The 17,867-nt window shown below is 51.5% G+C and overlaps 1 long non-coding RNA gene across 1 annotated transcript in view; it reads left to right on the top strand.

Moving 5' to 3' along the window:
- Positions 1-4,380, top strand: part of LOC112546258 (uncharacterized) — a 34,767-nt gene extending 30,387 nt beyond the window's left edge. The window contains exon 4 of the long non-coding RNA XR_012901172.2: positions 3,556-4,380. This is a non-coding gene — a long non-coding RNA (uncharacterized LOC112546258). The remainder of the gene's footprint in view (positions 1-3,555) is intronic.
- Positions 4,381-17,867: the final 13,487 nt, after the last annotated feature.

The raw sequence follows: 17,867 nt of genomic DNA, 5'->3' as shown, positions 1-17,867 counted from the left end.
TGTGCATGCCTCTCACTCCTGGCTGGTGAAGGGAGGGGGCTGAGGAGTAATTCATGGAATCTCAGTACTTTCCCCTCGCTCACTTGTCCTCACGGGAACAGGAAGACAAGGAAGCCACATCCCGGTACCCAGGGCTGCTGCCCGCTCTCCCAGAACCATGCCCCTGGCTCCTGGCTGCTGAGGGGAGGCCAGAGGAGGATGCAGCAACCTGTGAACTTTCCCTTCGCTCCCTGAGAATCAGAGGAAGAACAGCAGCAACTCATTAGGTGTGGTTGCAGGTCTCCCCTCCGAAAATGCCCCTTTGCCCCTCCCACTCAATCCTTCACCCCCCAGGCCTGGGCCCCTTCACCCCTAGCCCTGACTCTTGAACTGCCCCCATCCTCCTGCCCTGGGCCCCCTATGCCCTAAATGCAACTGTCCTCTCTTCTTGAGGTACCTTGCTGGCCATCCTGGCCATGCAGTTGCTTCCTCCCAAAAGTAACCCATCATTTCCTGCTTGAGGTCTTTCCTCCTACCTGGCCTGGAGAAAGGGAAGTGCCATGGGGAAAGGACTGATGGGAGTTGTAGTCCGCTGGCTTAAGAGGTTGATCCCACTTAACTTTTGAGTGCTTGGATTGCAAACGAAATGGCACAAAGGTCGTAAGAATCAATTTTAATGCCCGAGTCTTAGCAACAGAAATACAGACGCTAATTCTAGCCCCCCTGGTAAGAAACAGAACCGAATAGTAACAAATGGTGAGAAGAGTGTGGAAACCTCATACTCTGGGGCTACGTCTACATTGGCAAGATTTTGCGCAAATACTTTTAACGCAAGAGTTTTTGCGTTAAAGTATTTGCGCAAGAGAGCCTCTACACTGGCATGTGCCTTTGCGCAAAAGCATCCGTGTCAGTGTAGAGGCTCTCTTGCGCAAGAAAGCTCCGATGGCCATTTTAGCCATCAGGCTTTCTTGCGCAAGAAATTCATGTTGCCTGTCTACACTGGCCTCTTGTGCAAGAACAGCTGTGCAAGAGGGCTTATTCCTGAGCGGGAGCATCATAGTTCTTGCGCAAGAAGCCCTGATTTCACATATTAGAACCTCAGTGTTCTTGTGCAAGAACTCCCCGCCAGTGTAGACAGGCAGCATGTTTTTGCAAAAAAGCAGCTGCTTTTGCGCAAAATCATGCCAATGTAGACACAGCCTTGGGGATTGTGAACCAGGCTGGAGGAAGCCAAGAGAAGTATGCAGCAGTGTGGAAAGAAAATGGGTTAAAATCAGGGGGAGAGGGGCTCACCCTGGCTGTGGTTGGACAATATCAAATGTCTTGCAGGACCATGGCAACTTGGCCTAAATATCTGAGACTTCCTGCCAGCTCACTGCCGGGCCTCCTCCGCAGCCCATTTGGAGGGACGTGTGGGAGCTGGGCTCCCTAGCTCTCTGGGCAGCCATCTGCCGGAGCTGCCAGCACCTCACCTGTCCCCCGGACAGCTGGCGCTCTGGCTCCTGACTCCCTACCCGACGGGCTGCTCCGTCCCCCGGAGTCCCACGCTCACTGATTCCCCAAGTGCTGCCTGGTGATCCCCACATGGCCAACACGCTGGTCTGACTCCCACCTGGCCTGCTGCCTGGGACTCCTGCCAGCTGCCTGTGTTCCCCTCCGCCTGCCCCCCAATTCCCACTCCTGCAGTTCATCCCAGGTCGGTTCATGAGACACCTGGGATGGCTGGTGCCACCATTCCAAAATGTCAGGGAGCAAGTGCTGAGTAACTTTGAAATCTCTGGTTCTTGGATATTTTGCTGGCAAAACTGAATGTTGACACTTCCTCCCATGCATCGTTCAAACCAGAGGCCTGGGCTGATATCTGTGAGGACAAACCCTTCAAATGCCTTTCTCCTTTAGTGAAATTCTTCAAAGATGAGTTTAACTCCTTCAGCAAGGTGGGTTAGTTCTAGGGATGTTAAAATGTTAAGTAATTAGGGTATATCTACACTACCCTCCTAGTTCGAACTAGGAGGGTAATGTAGATATACCGCACTTGCAAATGAAGCCTGGGATTTGAATTTCCCGGGCTTCATTTGCATAAGCGGGGAGCCGCCATTTTTAAAACCCCGCTGGTTCGAACCCCGTGCCGCGTGGCTACACGGGGCTCGAACTAGGTACTTCGGACTAGGCTTCCTATTCCGAACTACCAGTACACCTCGTTCCACCATGGATCCCCGTCATGGCGATGGCGGAGGTTGACATGTTTCAAGACTGCTGCCACACTCGCTTCAGTCTGCCTGTCTCAGGCCTAACCGTGGCCAGTTTTGTTAACGCTTTCTCACAGTTTCTGGTTTTCGAAACTTCTGATCTTTGTTGTTGCTCTTCAGTTTGCCCACAGGTTTTGGTGCCCAGAATTGGACACAGTACTCCAGCCGTAATCTCAGTGGTGCCAAGGCCAACAGGACAATTTCCTTCTCTGTTTTACATGCTTGTGGGAAACCTGCATAAAGTCAGCCCCTCACGGGCACTGACTCCCACTCCCTGTCGTCTCCGTGTTGCCTCTGATACAGAGGCAGCAAGGGGGGGGGGAATGCGTGTAGCCAACAAGATGAACCGATAAGCTCAGGCTTATTGGCTAATCGTGTAGTCGACTGCACTTTGACATTCCTAGTACCGGAGCCCATACTGACCTCTGTGAGACAAGATTCGCCCTCCCAGTTTGACACTTGTGCCCCCACCTTATTGTCATTTCTCCTAGAAAATCATAAGATTAAGATTCTGACGGGTATTTTTAGTAAAAGTCAGAGACAGGTTGCAGGAAATAAACCAAAATTCAGAGTCTTGTGACTTGTCTCTGACTGGTATTAAAAATCCCCTGGGGGAGAAGGAGGAAGAAAAATAGAGCGCTGCTGGAGCTTGTAGTCGCTCTAGCCCAGTGGGGCTAACCCAGCCCAGCTGCTGCTCCGGGGTCCCAGGGCTCGTCGCTAGCAGCTGTTCTGTGTCCGGCCACTGGTCTGGCAGCCCTTAAACTGACGGCTCCTCCGTTCCTGCCCCAGAAGACGTCTCAGAGGTCCCAGAATCTGTAACCTCCCTGACAGAATCGTACCCTTAATCACGTAGGGCTGTGTCAAAATCAAAATGCTCCCTGTCTACCGTTTCCCCCTCTCTCCTGGCTAAGACCCCTGTCAGAGAAGGAAATCCGGCTGGTTGGGCAGTCGCTGCTGGCTTTTCCTTAGAACCCTGTGATCCTGTGTGTAGGGTTAGGGGTTAGAAAAGGCACACGCTGAGAGAGTCTGTCCAGGTTGGTATTGCAGAGGGTGAGCTTGGCAGAAGCATAAATAGCAGCTGGGCACGCAACTGAAAAATCCTCCCTCCCCACCACGGTCTTTTGGCTGCAGTCCTTGCTCAAGCGGTGAGCAGGAAAAAATCTTTCTGGCGTCAGTGAGTTTGGCCTGAAACAGCGGCTGAGAACACATGGGGAGGGTCCGCAGCGATGCTCATTAGCAGCCAGCCACAGGCACGGGGGCTGTAGACCAGTCACAGATAAACTGCTCCTGCTAGCCTCAGTCTAACGGGTGTGTTTTCCTTTTGCAGCTCACTCGCTGTTCTACTTCAGCTGTGAGGTTTCCGCCTCCAACTGGGGCTGTCTGAGACCAGTCATGTGTCCAAGTGAGGCAAACTACTGTGTGACCACATATATGGGGGCAACAATTGGTAGGTCTGGGCACGTTCTGCCTGTTTTTCCATCGCGCTCTCCCGATCCGGATCCCTGGGGTTTCCTTTCTCCTGCTGCCGGAAGGATGGGATGTGGCTGGTCGGGAGCTGGGTGGGAAATCGCTCCTTGACCCCAAATGCAGGAGCCCTGGGTTGGTGAGTGAGGGTGAAGTGTAAGTGCACTCGGCCTAATTATTGTATTATAATAATCTTCTGTTACCTGCTTTTGCATTGCTTTGCATTGTATTCATTGCTTTAGATTTTAAACCTAACATATTTTAATTTGTGTAGTAATTGTTTGTAAGACTTGTAAAACTTAAATAACGATGTGAACTGTTTAAAGCTTCCAATAAATAGGAAAATGGTTAGGTCTCTCTGGAGTGTTCTGTTTCCCTTGGATCTAAAAACCAAACCACATGACAGCCAGGCAGCTGGCAACCCTAGTCCCATCCACCATTGCTTTCAGGTGGACTAAGCCGTTTTCAGGTGTGGTTAAACCTTTGCCTTCAGACAGTGCATTTTTCATCCAATTGGATGAAATGGTATCAGCCCCCATTCTACCCTGGCACAGATGCAGACAACAGGGAGTGCAAAAGGCCTTAGAAGCTGTAACAGGGAAGGTGCTCACAACCCTCTTGTCAGTCAATTATTTGCCCTCCACTCTGCAGTAGCATCCCCATCCCCGATGGACAGTCCAGCAAAGGTTTCCTGTGCATGCCGGGGGAACATTCCTGCCTTCTCCTCTCCCTTGGACACAAGCTCACACCCGTCCTCTCTCCTTTTCCCTCCAAACAGGTCGGCAGTGAGACGGACATGCCCCCCCCCCCCACCTCCTTGCTTTATGAAATGGTCCTATGGACACAAATATACATCACTCAAAATTGCTTGGGACAAATTGCTTCATGTAACCTATCAGCCTTCATGTCATAACCCGCTGGATCTGGTCATCTTATTTTGGTGTGTATGAAATTAGAAGCATGGAGTGTGGAGTGCTTTCTGGCTTTTAAATGTGCGAATGAAAGCCAGCACCGGTGTTACCCTCAGTGTCCTGATGACCAACTGTTAAACCATCTCTTTTGTCTTTTAAGTCTTAGCAGTGGTTGGTCTGGGGAAGTCACATGTCCACCCCCACTGGCCTGGTGACTTCCCGTGCAAAAAGGGAATCTTTACAAAAAATAGGAAAGTCAGACTCTTTTGTCTTTTGGCTGGCTACATTGTCAAACCCAAGGGAGTGAATCAGAGACCCCAGGAAAAAGGAGACTGCCCTGGTTTTGGAAGGCCTGGCCAGGAAAGAAACAGTTTTAGGGTGACTTTGTGGTAAGTTTCTAATAAGTTTGTACTGGAGTTTTAGTGTAGAAGCAGATCATAGAATTACAGAATCCGAGGGCTGGAAGAGACCTCAGGAGTCATCGAGTCCAACCCCCTTCCCAAAGCAGGACCAACCCCAACTCCATCATCCCAGCCAGCGCTTAGTCAAGCCAGGACTTAAACACCTCTAGGGATGGAGATTCCACTCCCTCCTTAGGAAAACCATCCCAGCGCTTCCCCACCCTCCTAGGGAAATTGTTGTTCCTAATATCCAAAATAGGCTTCCCCCGCTGTAAATTGAGACCATTTCTCCTGATTCTGTCATCTGTCACCAGCCTCCCTCCATCCTCTTTGGAACCCTCCTTCAGGTAGTTGAAGGCTGGTATCAAATCCCCCCTTCCTCTTCTCTTCTGCAGACTAAATAAGCCGAAATCCCTCAGCCTCTCCTCGTAGGTCATGTGCTCCAGCCCCCTAATCATTTTGGTTGTCCTCCGCTGGACGCTCTCCAATGCGTCCACATCCTTTCTATACTGGGGGGCCCAGAACTGGACACAATTCTCCAGATGTGGCCTCACTGGAGCTGAATAAAGGATAATAATCACTTCTGTAGATCTGCTGGTAATTCTCCTCCTAATGCACCTAATATGCCATTAGCCTTCTTGGCTACAAGGGCGCCCTGTTGACTCATCTCCAGCTTCTCATCCACTGTAACCCCCAGGTCCTCTTCTGCCAAGCTGCTACTTAGGCAGTCGGTCCCCAGCCTGTAGCAGTCTTTGGGATTCTTCTGCACTTGTCCTTGTTGAACCTCATCAAATTTCTTTTAGCCCAACCCCTCCAATTTGTTTATGTCACTCTCCAGATGGAGGCTGGAGATTGCAATGGGAAGCAATGTGCTAAGAGGTTAAATAATTTACTTAGTGCAGAGTCATGGTTGTCAGACGCCCTTCAGGGTGTGGAGAGAGAGGCCAATATCTGCAAACCAGGCAACACAGAGGTACAGCAATGCAAAGCACTCTCTGTACTGAGAAGGGGGAGGTGGGGAACGGCACGGTTCAGACAAGAAGCTCTATGGCAGCTGCTCTATTAACTACTAGACTGGGCGCTCAGGGAATCCGCTATTCTCTGTCTTCCCTTCCTTAACTTCAGCCCAGGCTCCATCCTGCCAAGGGGCAGAGCGCTCTGACCCTGCCCCAGCAAAGCACATCGGTACCCATTCGACTTTCCTCCACCAGAGACTTCATCACTAAACCCCAATCATGGCCGCCGTGGAGACGCCTTTCCGAGCTCTCTCGGCTCACAGCTGCCCTGCTACCGGCATGTGACTTTGTGGTCTCTGATCCACGCTGTGCCAATGCAGCTCTCTTCATCGTTAAGATTCTTTATTGTTTCTGTTCATGCCTAGAGGCCACAGCCACGTCAGAAACCCGGCGGATAAGGTGGGGGCATGAAGGAAGGCATTGTCTCAGCTTTGACGGCTTGGACAACCTAATTTTAATATCAACCACAGCACGTGGTTTTCACAAACAACACAAAGAAGGAGGACAATCGGAGCCGGTTGTTACAGGGAGAAGCTATTGTACGGCTCACTGTCTGATCTGATCTGATTTGGGTTTTTTCTCTAAAACACCCTCGGCTTTTCCCCATTGCCGCTTATTACTTACAAATGAAAACATGAACATACCATCATAGAACCCTAGGCAGGAAGAGACCTCAGGAGTCATCAAGTCCAGCCCCCTGCCCAAAGCAGGACCAACCCCAACTCCATCATCCCAGCCAGGGCTGTGTCAAGCCGGGATTTAGGATGGAGATTCCAGCACCTCCCTAGGGAACCCATTCCACTGCTTCCCCACCCTCCTAGGGAAATCGTTTTTCCTAATATCCAATCTAGACCTCCCCCACTGCCACTTGAGACCGTTGCTCCTCGTTGTGTCCCCACTGAGAACAGCCTCTCTCCAGCCTCTTTGGAACCCCCCTTCCGGAAGTTGAAGGAGAAGAATTCTTCAGGAATTATCATTATTGGGAGCCTATTTGCCGGGTTTTCAATCCCCAGCTTTTCTCACGCCCTAGTGGCTTTTCTTTGCTGGGGGCACGACCGCCATTACTTCTTACGGAAATGGCCACCCGCCAGTGGTAAAGCAGGAGAGTCAGGCCTTGTCCCCTGAACACACTTGGGCAATTGGTAAGCAGATGGGCCCATGCACAAGGGCAACCGTACCCAGGGCCTGCCCGGGTCATTTTGGTGCCTCAGGCCTGGGCGCGCAGCACCGCCCCCAGGTGCACAGTGTATGTGTGGGCCTGCCCCCGTAGGGAGCACGGGCCTGCCCCTGGGGCGCACGGCGCATGTGCTGCCCAGCCACGGCCTCTGGCGTGCAGCCCGGGGCCTGGCCCCAGGATGCAGGGCGCATGCGCTGCCCAGCCTGGCCTGGCCGCCGCGCCTGGCCATGCAGGGGCCGGTGGCCATGGGGAGACGGGTGCTGCTGGCCGGTGCCGCGGGGATGGAGGGGGCCGATGCTGCGGGAGCTGGGCGCATGGCGCCTGATAGCAGCTATAAGGGGTGCCGTGTGCCCCTTACGGCTGCAATCAGGCACCCCCCATCGGTTGGCGCCCCAGGCATCTGCCCATCTTGTCCACCTCTTAGTCCAGCCCTGACCGTACTGAACAGGTTAGCCAAGTTAAGTGCCACACCTATCCTCAGTAAAGAGGATGTGGTTACAATACTAAGAGAATGTATGTCTACTGAGCATTTTAGTATGTTGCCATACCAGATAATCACAGATTTCTTATCCAGCCAATTTGATCTGTATGAATGCATTTTTAAGTTGTATTTCCCACATGAAAATATTACCGGCAGGATGTACTCCAAAAAGCAAAAAAGTACCGAGCGCCCTGAAACTTACTTTTTAAGGAAGAAAATGCTGTTCTGGCTGGCTGGGTTGGGGACAGTGAGGGATGGTGTGATTCAATAGGATACCCCCGGATTAAGGGACCTGTGTGTTCAGAGTTTGTCCCCGGGGATTAAGTTAAGCATAGGTTCAGTGGACAGTCATAATACTCCTTTGGAGGTGTTAGAGGAAAGGGCCTGAGATATTTTTGATCTGCAGCAATCAGCATATCCGGGCATGGTTACAAGGGAAAAGATTTCCGCTCCAGACAATACTACTCAGTCCAAGAGGTAAATGACAAGGTACCATTTGGCTATAATCAGAATAACTTCCTTTTCACTGGGAGCTCCAATGAGATGAAAATCTTAAGGAAAATGTGAACCAAAAGGCTAACAAAATATGAGCCATGGGAACAAATTAGACCACTTCATGCTGCTGTTCGTCCATCGAGGTCGATGAGGACCACCCGGTGTCATCAGTTTAGTTGGGAGTGGGTTCGGAGATGGCTGATTAGTCCAATCCGAGCCCGAAATTGACAGTTACAGTGGGGACATGGAAGCTCAAGCTGCCGACCGGAGGAAGAGAAGATACCAGCCCTGGACTTGTGAAGAAGATGTTTCTCTGCAGCATAACGCAGTCTCTTTTGTTCATAGGCTATTGAACCATAGAATCATAGAATCATAGAATAATAGGACTGGAAGGGACCTCGAGAGGTCATCGAGTCCAGCCCCCCGCCCTCAAGGCAGGATCAAGCTCCGTCTACACCATCCCTGACAGATGTCTATCTAACCTGTTCTTAAATATCTCCAGAGAGGGAGATTCCACCACCTCCCTTGGCAATTTATTCCATCATGTATTCGTCTGTGCCAGGCGGAACGATCATCAGCAATACTCTCCCAGTTTCCAGGATCTATGTTACAGTTCTTAAGGGAGGCCTTAAGGGTGTCTTTGAATCTCTTCTTTTGACCTCCAAGAGATCGCTTGCCGTGTTGTAATTGGCCATAGAGCATCTTCTTGGGCAATCGATCATCGGACATGCGCACAACATGGTCAGCTCATCTGAGTTGTGTCAAGAACAGACCACTTCATATTAGTGAGGTCTTTAAATGCCTCGCCAGTTAGGAAACAGCAGGGCAGGTGGCTGTTTATAAGGAAGTAGCACGTCAGACTGAGCAGGACAATTCAGCTGATAATCAGTTGTGAAGGAGCCAAGCTTCCTAGCCCCAAGAGTTGTCACCACAATTTCGCAAGATCACTGGGGCAGACCAACGGTTAACGTGATTTATGAGGGGAAGTTCGGTATTTTTAGGCAGCAGGCTTTGGTAGATACTGGGGCAGCTACCAGCCTTATACGTACACTGTCCTGCCCTGAGGCAAAACCGTTACCAGCGAGTGACATGAGAACTCTTCAGTCATATAATGGAAAAGGCAGCATAACACTGAGGGGTTCCTCCAGCCGATGATAGATGCAGGAAAAGGGGCCTGCATTCTCTGAAACAGGAACCCCTGATATAAAGGGTCAATTTTTAATTTCTGTTTTCGTAGTTGCCCTTGCTGATAGGTAACAAAGGTACCTTTATCAGAGGGGTAGCTGTGTTAGTCTGAATCTGCAAAAGCGACGAGGAGTCCTGTGGCACCTTATAGACTAACTGAAGTGTAGGAGCATAAGCTTTCGTGGGCAAAGACCCACTTCGTCAGATGTAATTTCCACTACATGCATCTGACGAAGTGGGTCTTTGCCCATGAAAGCTTATGCTCCTACACTTCAGTTAGTCTATAAGGTGCCACAGGACTCCTCGTCGCTTTTAAAGGTACCTTTGTAAAGTTTCCATCTTTCCGTGGGATGGAAGATGCACCAAGCCATCAGCCCAGCTTTGTCCCTTCTCTGTTTATTCTTTTCCCTCTGCCCAGGCCTGCCCCACGGTCAGACCACTGTGATCTCCCTGACACAGCCAAGCCCTCTCCCCTGAACAGAAGCATGTGCAGTTGTGGCAGGTTGGTCCTGCTGCGCTCGCTGTTGCAACACCTTGCTCTGAAAGAGGGAATGGGCCCTTTTATAGGCCACTCCCTGGGATCTTACTCTCCACAGAGCTTCTCCAAGGTGCATGGAGGTTAGGACAGACCTCATAAATCAATCCCTCTGCCCCTCTAACCGCTGGCATTATTCTGCCTTTAATTCCTTCCCTTCTTCTGCTGCCTAGAATTCAGTGCCGAATTCCAGGTGGGCTCACCCCACCCTGCATTGGCAGGATTCTTCTTCATCCACAGGGGACCGCTGCATTTGTTGGTTTGGCGCTGTCTCTCCCTGCACATTTCATTCTAACGAAGGCCTTGGCCTTCTCTACACTGGCACGTTTTGTCGCTTAAAACTGGCTTCTGGTGACAAAACAGTGAGAGCGTACGCACTACCATGCAACTTTTGTCGGAGGGGAGGGGGGGACATCCAGTTTTGGCAACAAAAAACTTCTACCCCTGCAAGAGACTTTTGTCTTTTCCCCTCCCTTTATTGTCAACAAAGAGTCTGTTGTTTATTTTGTCAAGAGAACTGGCTTCCACCAGGATCATACCATGCCAGCTGTGAGGGCTCGTCTCAGTGTTTTGTGATCTCTGCTGCCCTGCAGGCATGCACCTCTTCCCTATTAAAGCTCTGGGACATGACTGACAGCTGAGTGAGCTGCTCCATTTGGGGGACAAACCAAAAACAAATCACTGGAATTCTTCTGTTCTGCTGCTGCAGGGGGAGGGCTGGAGGGACGGCTGTGCTGCTTTGACATTCCTCAGCACGGAGTATTCCCGGAGGTAGGAAGGAATCCCAAGCAATCAGGGATCAGCTCTGTCTTCCCACAGCACTGCCCTATGGGGTGCTTACCCATCCTGCTTTGCTTCATCTGTCAACAGGGTGCTAGCAATGTGGCCATGAAATGTCGACAGAGGGAGGCAGAAAAACCGATTGGACCAGTTTTCACTGTTGCTGACTTTTGCACATCGACAGCACTTTTGTTGCCAACTCTTCCCAGTGTAGATGTAGCCTGAGCTTCTTTCAGGTTTAGACCTTACCAGAGTTTTCCCTCTCCCTACAATGCTGTGTTTGGAATTATTCTTTTTCCTCCGTAGCCATCAACCCACACAGAAAGTACGTAAAAAACCGTCATTACAAGTTGAGCGTTCTCCAGTGTCCTCAGTCTGGTGTGTGCCTTCTCTCGGTTCAGCCAAACCCTGGTGGAATTCACACAGAGGCACTGAAAATACAGCAATTCCTTGCTAACAACGTCACAATAGGAAGATCCACCCAAATACCAATGTTGTTGTTTTGGTAAAAAGGATGGGAGCAAGGGGTAATTGACGCCCTTTGGGTGTTCTGGTGCCCTAGCTTTGGACGGATCGTGTCGTATCGTCATTCAGCTTGAAAACAACCCTAGCGATCTTCCCAACAGGCAATTTCACGGGAAGGTTTTCGGTTTGTGCGCATCAGATTAATTCAGTGTGGCATGCTGTGTTTGTACCATACGAATAAGCGTCTCCCCAGTGCGGTTCTAAGGCCCGTGTGAGTTAGCCGCGCTTGCACTTTGGAACAAACAGACGTAATCAGTAAGCAGCGAGCTTCAAAAGATTCTGCTGGAGTATCTCCAGACTTTCAAAAAACAGGATTATGTAGCACTTTAAAGACTAACTGTGTTAAACAGAAGGCCAGGGGGCACCAGCTGATCAGGAACAGTATTTGAGCCCGACATGCCGCTGGGATTTGTGCGAGGAGGAAATAACAGGATTGAATGAATAGTATGTTAGGCTTTAGTGTTTCAAAGATGCTCTGCTTTCACGCCATGATGTGTCCAGCTTAGCCCAGTCTAGCTGCTTTACCTATTGCTGGAGGAAAGCTGCTAAGCTAGGACTCTGTCTGGGAGACAAAGCCAAACCCCTTGTATTGCTGCTTTGTGATGTCCTTAGTCCGAGGCTGTGAACTGGACCCTGAAGAAATTGGCAGGAGCTGTGAAAACTGGTGTGAAAACCACCCGCAAAGCGAATTGGGACAGGGACAGCCCTGAGGGGAGGAGGTATCCGTGCAGGCATTGGCACTGGGGCTATTTTTAGGGCAGAGCGCCAAGCTGGGATCCCCCTTCCCCAAACCAGTTCGTGCCACTCACTGCCCCAGGGTGGAGGTCACACCTGGAGTAGCTGACACTCTTGGACCACATGCCATTGCTGCAAATGGCATCTGATCCGTCCGCTCTGGGATAGCCGGTAACCTTAGCCATGGCTGGAGGCAGCTGCGGGGTCCCAGACAAGCTGTGGGACCCGGAGCAGTAGCGGAGCCTACAGGTCAGTAGGCTCCAGAACCTCCAGGGACGGTGGATGGTGGGACCCCAGAAGGGCTGGGATGCAGGGCCTGTGGGTTGGGGGGGGAGGCGACCCCTGGGGGCAGAGAAGCCAGGTGCAGAACACCTCTACTTCCCGTGCTAGGTCTGCAGGTATCAGCAGGGGAGCCGACAGCCTCCACGGCCCCCTGGACAAAGTGCGGGGACAGCTCCATGCTCTCAGAAGGGGCGGGGCCTCGGGCAGAGGGGGCGGCACTGGAGCAATCAGCCCCTCCCCCACCATTCCTCAGATCCACACCGGACATCTTTGGCTGCTCCAGTAGCAGTACCCATGAGACCCGGTACCCTTTGAATTCTCGGGCCCCAGGGCAGCTGCTCCCTTTGCCCCTTCCCCCTCCCTTCATTGGTGGGCCTGGGTATGAATAAGTACAAAATCCTCTAAGCAGGGAGAGCGGAGGAAGTGCCGGATACGGCGTGGCCGGAGAAACGACACAACTCCATCCACCAGCCTTGCCGGAGCTGGTTTCATTTGGTCTCTCGCGCTGCCCTACAGAGGTAGTCGCACAGCGCGTTCTGAAGGCACCAGCAAACAGGAGCCTGTATCCACACCCGGGCAGTATGATGGGTAGGGGGGCCCCACGCTGCCGTGACAGCCAGTTCCCTGTAAGCTGAACCCTTGTGCCGCCATGCAGCAGAGATCTCAGTGCTGCCCCGCAGACAAGCCGAGCGCACCCACTGCAAGATTTTTGGTTCCTACAGTGGTGCACATTCACTCATGGCTCAGTGCACATACAAATTATTCCACACATGGATGGGAAAAGTTCACACGTGGAGGTAAAAGATGAAAGGACACCCACAGGGCCGACTTATCCATTAGGCACAGTGCCTAGGGCCCACGATACTTTTCGGGGCCCACGAAAATGTTTTAATTTCTTTTAAAATCAGAAGAAAAAAAGGAACTTTTAGGGTCAAAGAAAATGTTTTAATTTTTTTCTCACATCAGAAAAAAACGAAACTTTTAGGGCCCACGAAAATCTATTAAATTTTGCCTAAAACAGAAAAAAAAAAAATGTTGAAGTATTTAAAGTTATATGAAAAATAATTGTTAATATTGATATTATTATGGTGGGAGGGGCCCACGAAGTCAAAAGTGCCCAGGGCCCATGAAAGTCATAATGCGGCCCTGGACACACAGACCCTAGGTGATTTTTTATTCGTGATAATTATGATGATGCAAGTTTTCCTGATTCTTTGCTGGATGTTTTTCTCTTGCCTTGTGTGACGTAGTGGGGGGTACCTTGCTGGTTGCTGGGCTTGGGCTGTGGGTGACCCCCACTGGCTGCTGCCTGTACCACGGCCCAGCCGAGTAGCCGATGGGACAGGAAGGTAACCTGTTCTACCAGTTACCCCCCAGGGAGAGGAACAAAGGGAGGTGGAATGCCGCCCCTGGCTGGGGGGCAGGGCTGGAAGGGACGGTCTTTAGTTTCGGTCTGGGAAGCAAGGGAGAAGGAGCTGGGAGGGGGCTGGGATTGTAGGGCCCAGCCACCCACCATCTCAAGGGGGGGCACTGAGGCCTCCTAGCCCCAGTTTCTGTAACCAGATGACATCTGTGCTGTGCTGTATCCTGGAGAAGCAATAAACTCCCTCTATTCTACTGGCTGGTGCAGTCTGTTTGTGCCATTACGGGGGTGCAGGAGATGGGAAAAACCCGACGCGCCATCACACCTTGTCGCTGCACTCCGGCAGCCCCAAGCGTAGGCAAGAGACCACATGCTGGGCCAAAGCCAAGTTTCACCAGGGTCAGAGGAAACTTTCAGCTGCCTCCATCAATGTTCCTCTTGCAATAGAGTTTAGAAACAGCTGCAGGCCTTGAGGTTACCGACTTTTTCCTCCTGCCCATGCAGGCGGCATAAAAACCTGGTCTTAAGTTTCCACTAAAATCAGTTTCCTTTGTAGTTTCAGAGATATATGTGCAGAGACTGAGGGTGGCTTTTGCAAGAAGAGCATTTAGGGAATTCATCTCTTTGTAACCCTTCCGCCGGCAGCACCCAGGGTCGGGTTCAATACCTAGGGGTCCATCTCACACAGAACCGGCTTGAGCCCCCACCCAGTAGCCTGGGAAATTCACACACCCTTGGGCGCCTCTGAGAGGCCATGCTTCCCCCCTTGCAAGCACAGAGTCTGAGTGTCGAAAAGAAACTTTTAATGAAAGAGAGAGAGAAGTCACATGGCATGATTTTGGGAAAATACCACAAACAGAGTTTGTAGCCCTCTCCCCCATGAGTATCTGTCCCAGCTCAAAAGGATCAAGTAGTGTCTTTTGCCTCTCAGGCTCACCAGTCCAACGAAGTAAGGGTTCTGTTCACTTACCCAAACCTTCTCCGTACCCCACGTCAAACACCCCACTTACAGCTCTGTCCAGTCAGAGCAGACCCTGACACATCATCCTGATGACTCTACTCCTTGAACCTATGCCACATTTGTACTGCTCCTCCCAGCCGCCCTCTGGTCATTCCCGCCAGCCGCTCCTACCAGCCGCCCGCCGGTCGCTCGCGCCAGCCGCTCCACCGGCCGCCTGCCACCGCTCCTACTGGCCACCTGCCGGTTGTTTCTGCCAGCTGCTCCACTGGCTGCAATGGGTCTGGCTCCCGGCCAAACCAGTGATTTCAGCTCTTAGGCTACGTCTATCATGGCAGCTTCTTGCGCAAGAACTCTTTTGCGGAAGAGTTCTTGTGCAAAAACTCTTCGGCTGTGTCTACACTGGCGTGATCTTGTGCAAAAGCGGCCGCTCTTGTGCAAAAACTTGCTGCCTGTCTACACTGGCCACGTATTCTTGCGCAAGTACACTGACGTTCTAATGTATAAAATCCGGGCTTCTTGCACAAGAACTCTGACGCTCCCGCTCAGGAAGAAGCCCTCTTGCACAAGAGCTCTTCCAGAAGTGGCCAGTGTAGACAGGCAACATGAATTTCTTGCACAAGAGAGCCCTATGGTTAAAATGGCCATCAGAGCTTTCTTGTGCAAGAGAGCATCTCCACTGGCATGGATGCTCTTGTGCAAAAGCACATGCCAGTGTAGACGCTCTCTTCTGGAAGAGTTTTTGCAGAACTCTTCCGCAAAAGAGTTTTTATGTGAGAACGCACCAGTGTAGACGTAGCCTTGTAGTGACCCCCGCCCCTCCTCCGACCCGCAGGGCAGCTCTCTCCTTTTAGCTGGCTGATAGCATGCAGTAATTCAGCCCCGGCTTACACCTTAAAGGGTTTCCACTGAGCAAATGGGAGCTAACTCCCCCCAGAGCCACCCGAATAGAAGGGGAGGTCGCACACATGAACCCGCAGGGGCCTAGGGAGTAGGTCGGAGCCCCCTCCAGCTGCATGAGAGCTAGAAGGAAAACTGAGCATCGGAGAACATGCTCTTGTGTCGCAGGGCTCAGCTATGGGGGTTACTCTGAGAATTCACACCTGTGGTTAAGGGTTTTGTGCAGATAGGGGGCTCCCTTCATGGCTAGTCATGCACCAGCCTCCTTCGGCGGCACCAGCCGCACCCAGTACCTACACAGCCTCGCCCCTGCACTGCCTCATGCGCTGTGCACCTGCCGTGCTTTTAAAGAGGAAGCGTCCCATTTGCTATATTCGCTCGTGTCCACCCCCGTTAAAATGCACATAACTATGCCAGGGACTTCCCGTGTTCACCCTGATAATCTCACCATCTGCTGGCGAGTCAATGATCTGTACAGCAGTGCCCCTCCCTCGCTGGCTTCCTGTTGTCCCCTCTCCATCCTCCACCTACATCCTCAGCCATTCACACACTCAATCGCATCGCCCAGGGGTTCCCAATCTTTTTGATACTGGGGACCAGTAAACCCATTCACAAGCTTTTGGAGGACCCATACCATTCATTTGCATATTTGCATATTCATTAAGCAAATGATGACTATGAAACTACATTGTGTCACTGGCCCTACCTGTCCGGCGGGTTGTTCTGTCCCCCTTCTGGCTCCAGTCCTGGCTGCTTTATTGGCCAGCGCCAGCTCCCCCAGCTGCGTCAGGTGCCGGGAGTTCTGTATCTCTCTGGGTCTTAGCGCCCACCGGATCTAACCCCGCCACCCAGGAGCATGCCCGGCAGAGACGCTGCAGTGGCGGGCTCTCTCCCAAGAGGGCTGCGCTGCCGTGCTTGGCAGTGTGGGGTGCTGCTACCCCATCACGCAAATTAATAGGATCGTGCTCAATAATTTTTCTAAGGATCAGTATTTTTTTTCTAAGGACCGGTACTGGGCCGCAAACCACACTTTGGAAATGCTGGCATAGCCCCTGTGAGGGGTACACCCTCCTTTAGTTCTTCTGTGAGGCCCCTACCCCTTCAGAGATATGCCTCAGCCATGTTGCCTACTGGGAAGCCAACTGGCTGGTAGATAAATTGCCTCTTATTGTTCTCTGTCCCCAATTTCAATCTGTCTGTTTGTCCTCCTTCACGCAACACACAGTCAACCTGTGGAACTCCTTGCCAGTGGATGTCGTGGAGGCCCAACATTTAGCTGGATTCAAAAAAGAACCAGATAGGTTCATGCAGAAGAGATCCACCGATGGGTATGGACCAAGATGGTCAGAGATGCAACCCTACACTCCGCGTGTCCCTAAACCTCTGAATGCCAGAAGCTGGGCCTGGATGATAGAGGTTGAATCACTCAGTGACTACCCCGTTCCGTTCATTCCCTCTGAAGCATCTAGCTCCAGCCACGCTCATAAAACCACACCCTAGATGCACCTTGGCATGACCCCGTAGGGTTGCTCTGAAGTTCTTTAAGCACTCTTTTGCCTGGACACCAGCCGTCCTTGAATGGTTTGAAAATGCCCCCCATTTTGTGGGCACAATTGCCAATAAATAATACAGAAACTTCTCTGAGCATTTGCACAGCGCCGGCCAGCAGCCTGCGATGCTGACAACAAGCCACAGCTGCTACCACATCTGGTTCCCCCCAACCTTTCCCTCCGCTGTGGAGTGTTTTAAAAATACAGCTTTCACTTCCTCCATCTTTGACCTTTTTTCTCTCTGTGGCTGGGTTTTGTTGCAGTGGCAAAGCTTCATGGAAAAAAGCCAGGGCGTGACTTTTCAGAACAGCGATCTCTGCATTGGCTGTCTCTCTCTTTCAGCAGGGCGTGAGCCATGTAGATGAGGGTTGTAGGCAACGGGAAATGAAGCGGCGATTTAAATAATCACGGCTTCATTTAAATTTACATGGCTGCCGCGCTGAGCCGACAAACAGCTGATCAGCTGTTTGTCGGCTCAGCGCGCTAGTCTGGATGCTCCACGGTCGACATCAAAGCCCTTTGTCGACCACCCTGTTATTCCTCGTGGGATGAGGTTTACCGGGGCGGTCGACAAAGGGCCTTGATGTCGACAGGGGGAGCGTCCAGACTAGCGCGCTGAGCCGACAAACAGCTGATCAGCTCTTTGTCGGCTCAGCGTGGCAGCCATTTAAATTTAAATGAAGCGGCGATTATTTAAATCACCGCTTCATTTCCCTTTGCCCAATAAACAAATCTTCATGGCTCCGTCAACGGAGCCACGTCAAGTAGACATACCCTAAGGCTGTGTCTACACTGGCATGAATTTCCGGAAATGCTTAAAACGGAATACTATTCCGTTTTCAGTTTTTCCGGAAAAGGAGCGTCTACATTAGCAGGCTGCT

The sequence above is a fragment of the Pelodiscus sinensis genome, chromosome 2 (genome assembly GCF_052426305.1).
Source record: "Pelodiscus sinensis isolate ZL-2025 chromosome 2, ASM5242630v1, whole genome shotgun sequence".
Classification (NCBI taxonomy): domain Eukaryota; kingdom Metazoa; phylum Chordata; order Testudines; family Trionychidae; genus Pelodiscus; species Pelodiscus sinensis.
The sequence above is the reverse complement of the archived record's forward strand: the minus strand, read 5'-3'. Positions and strand labels throughout refer to the sequence as shown.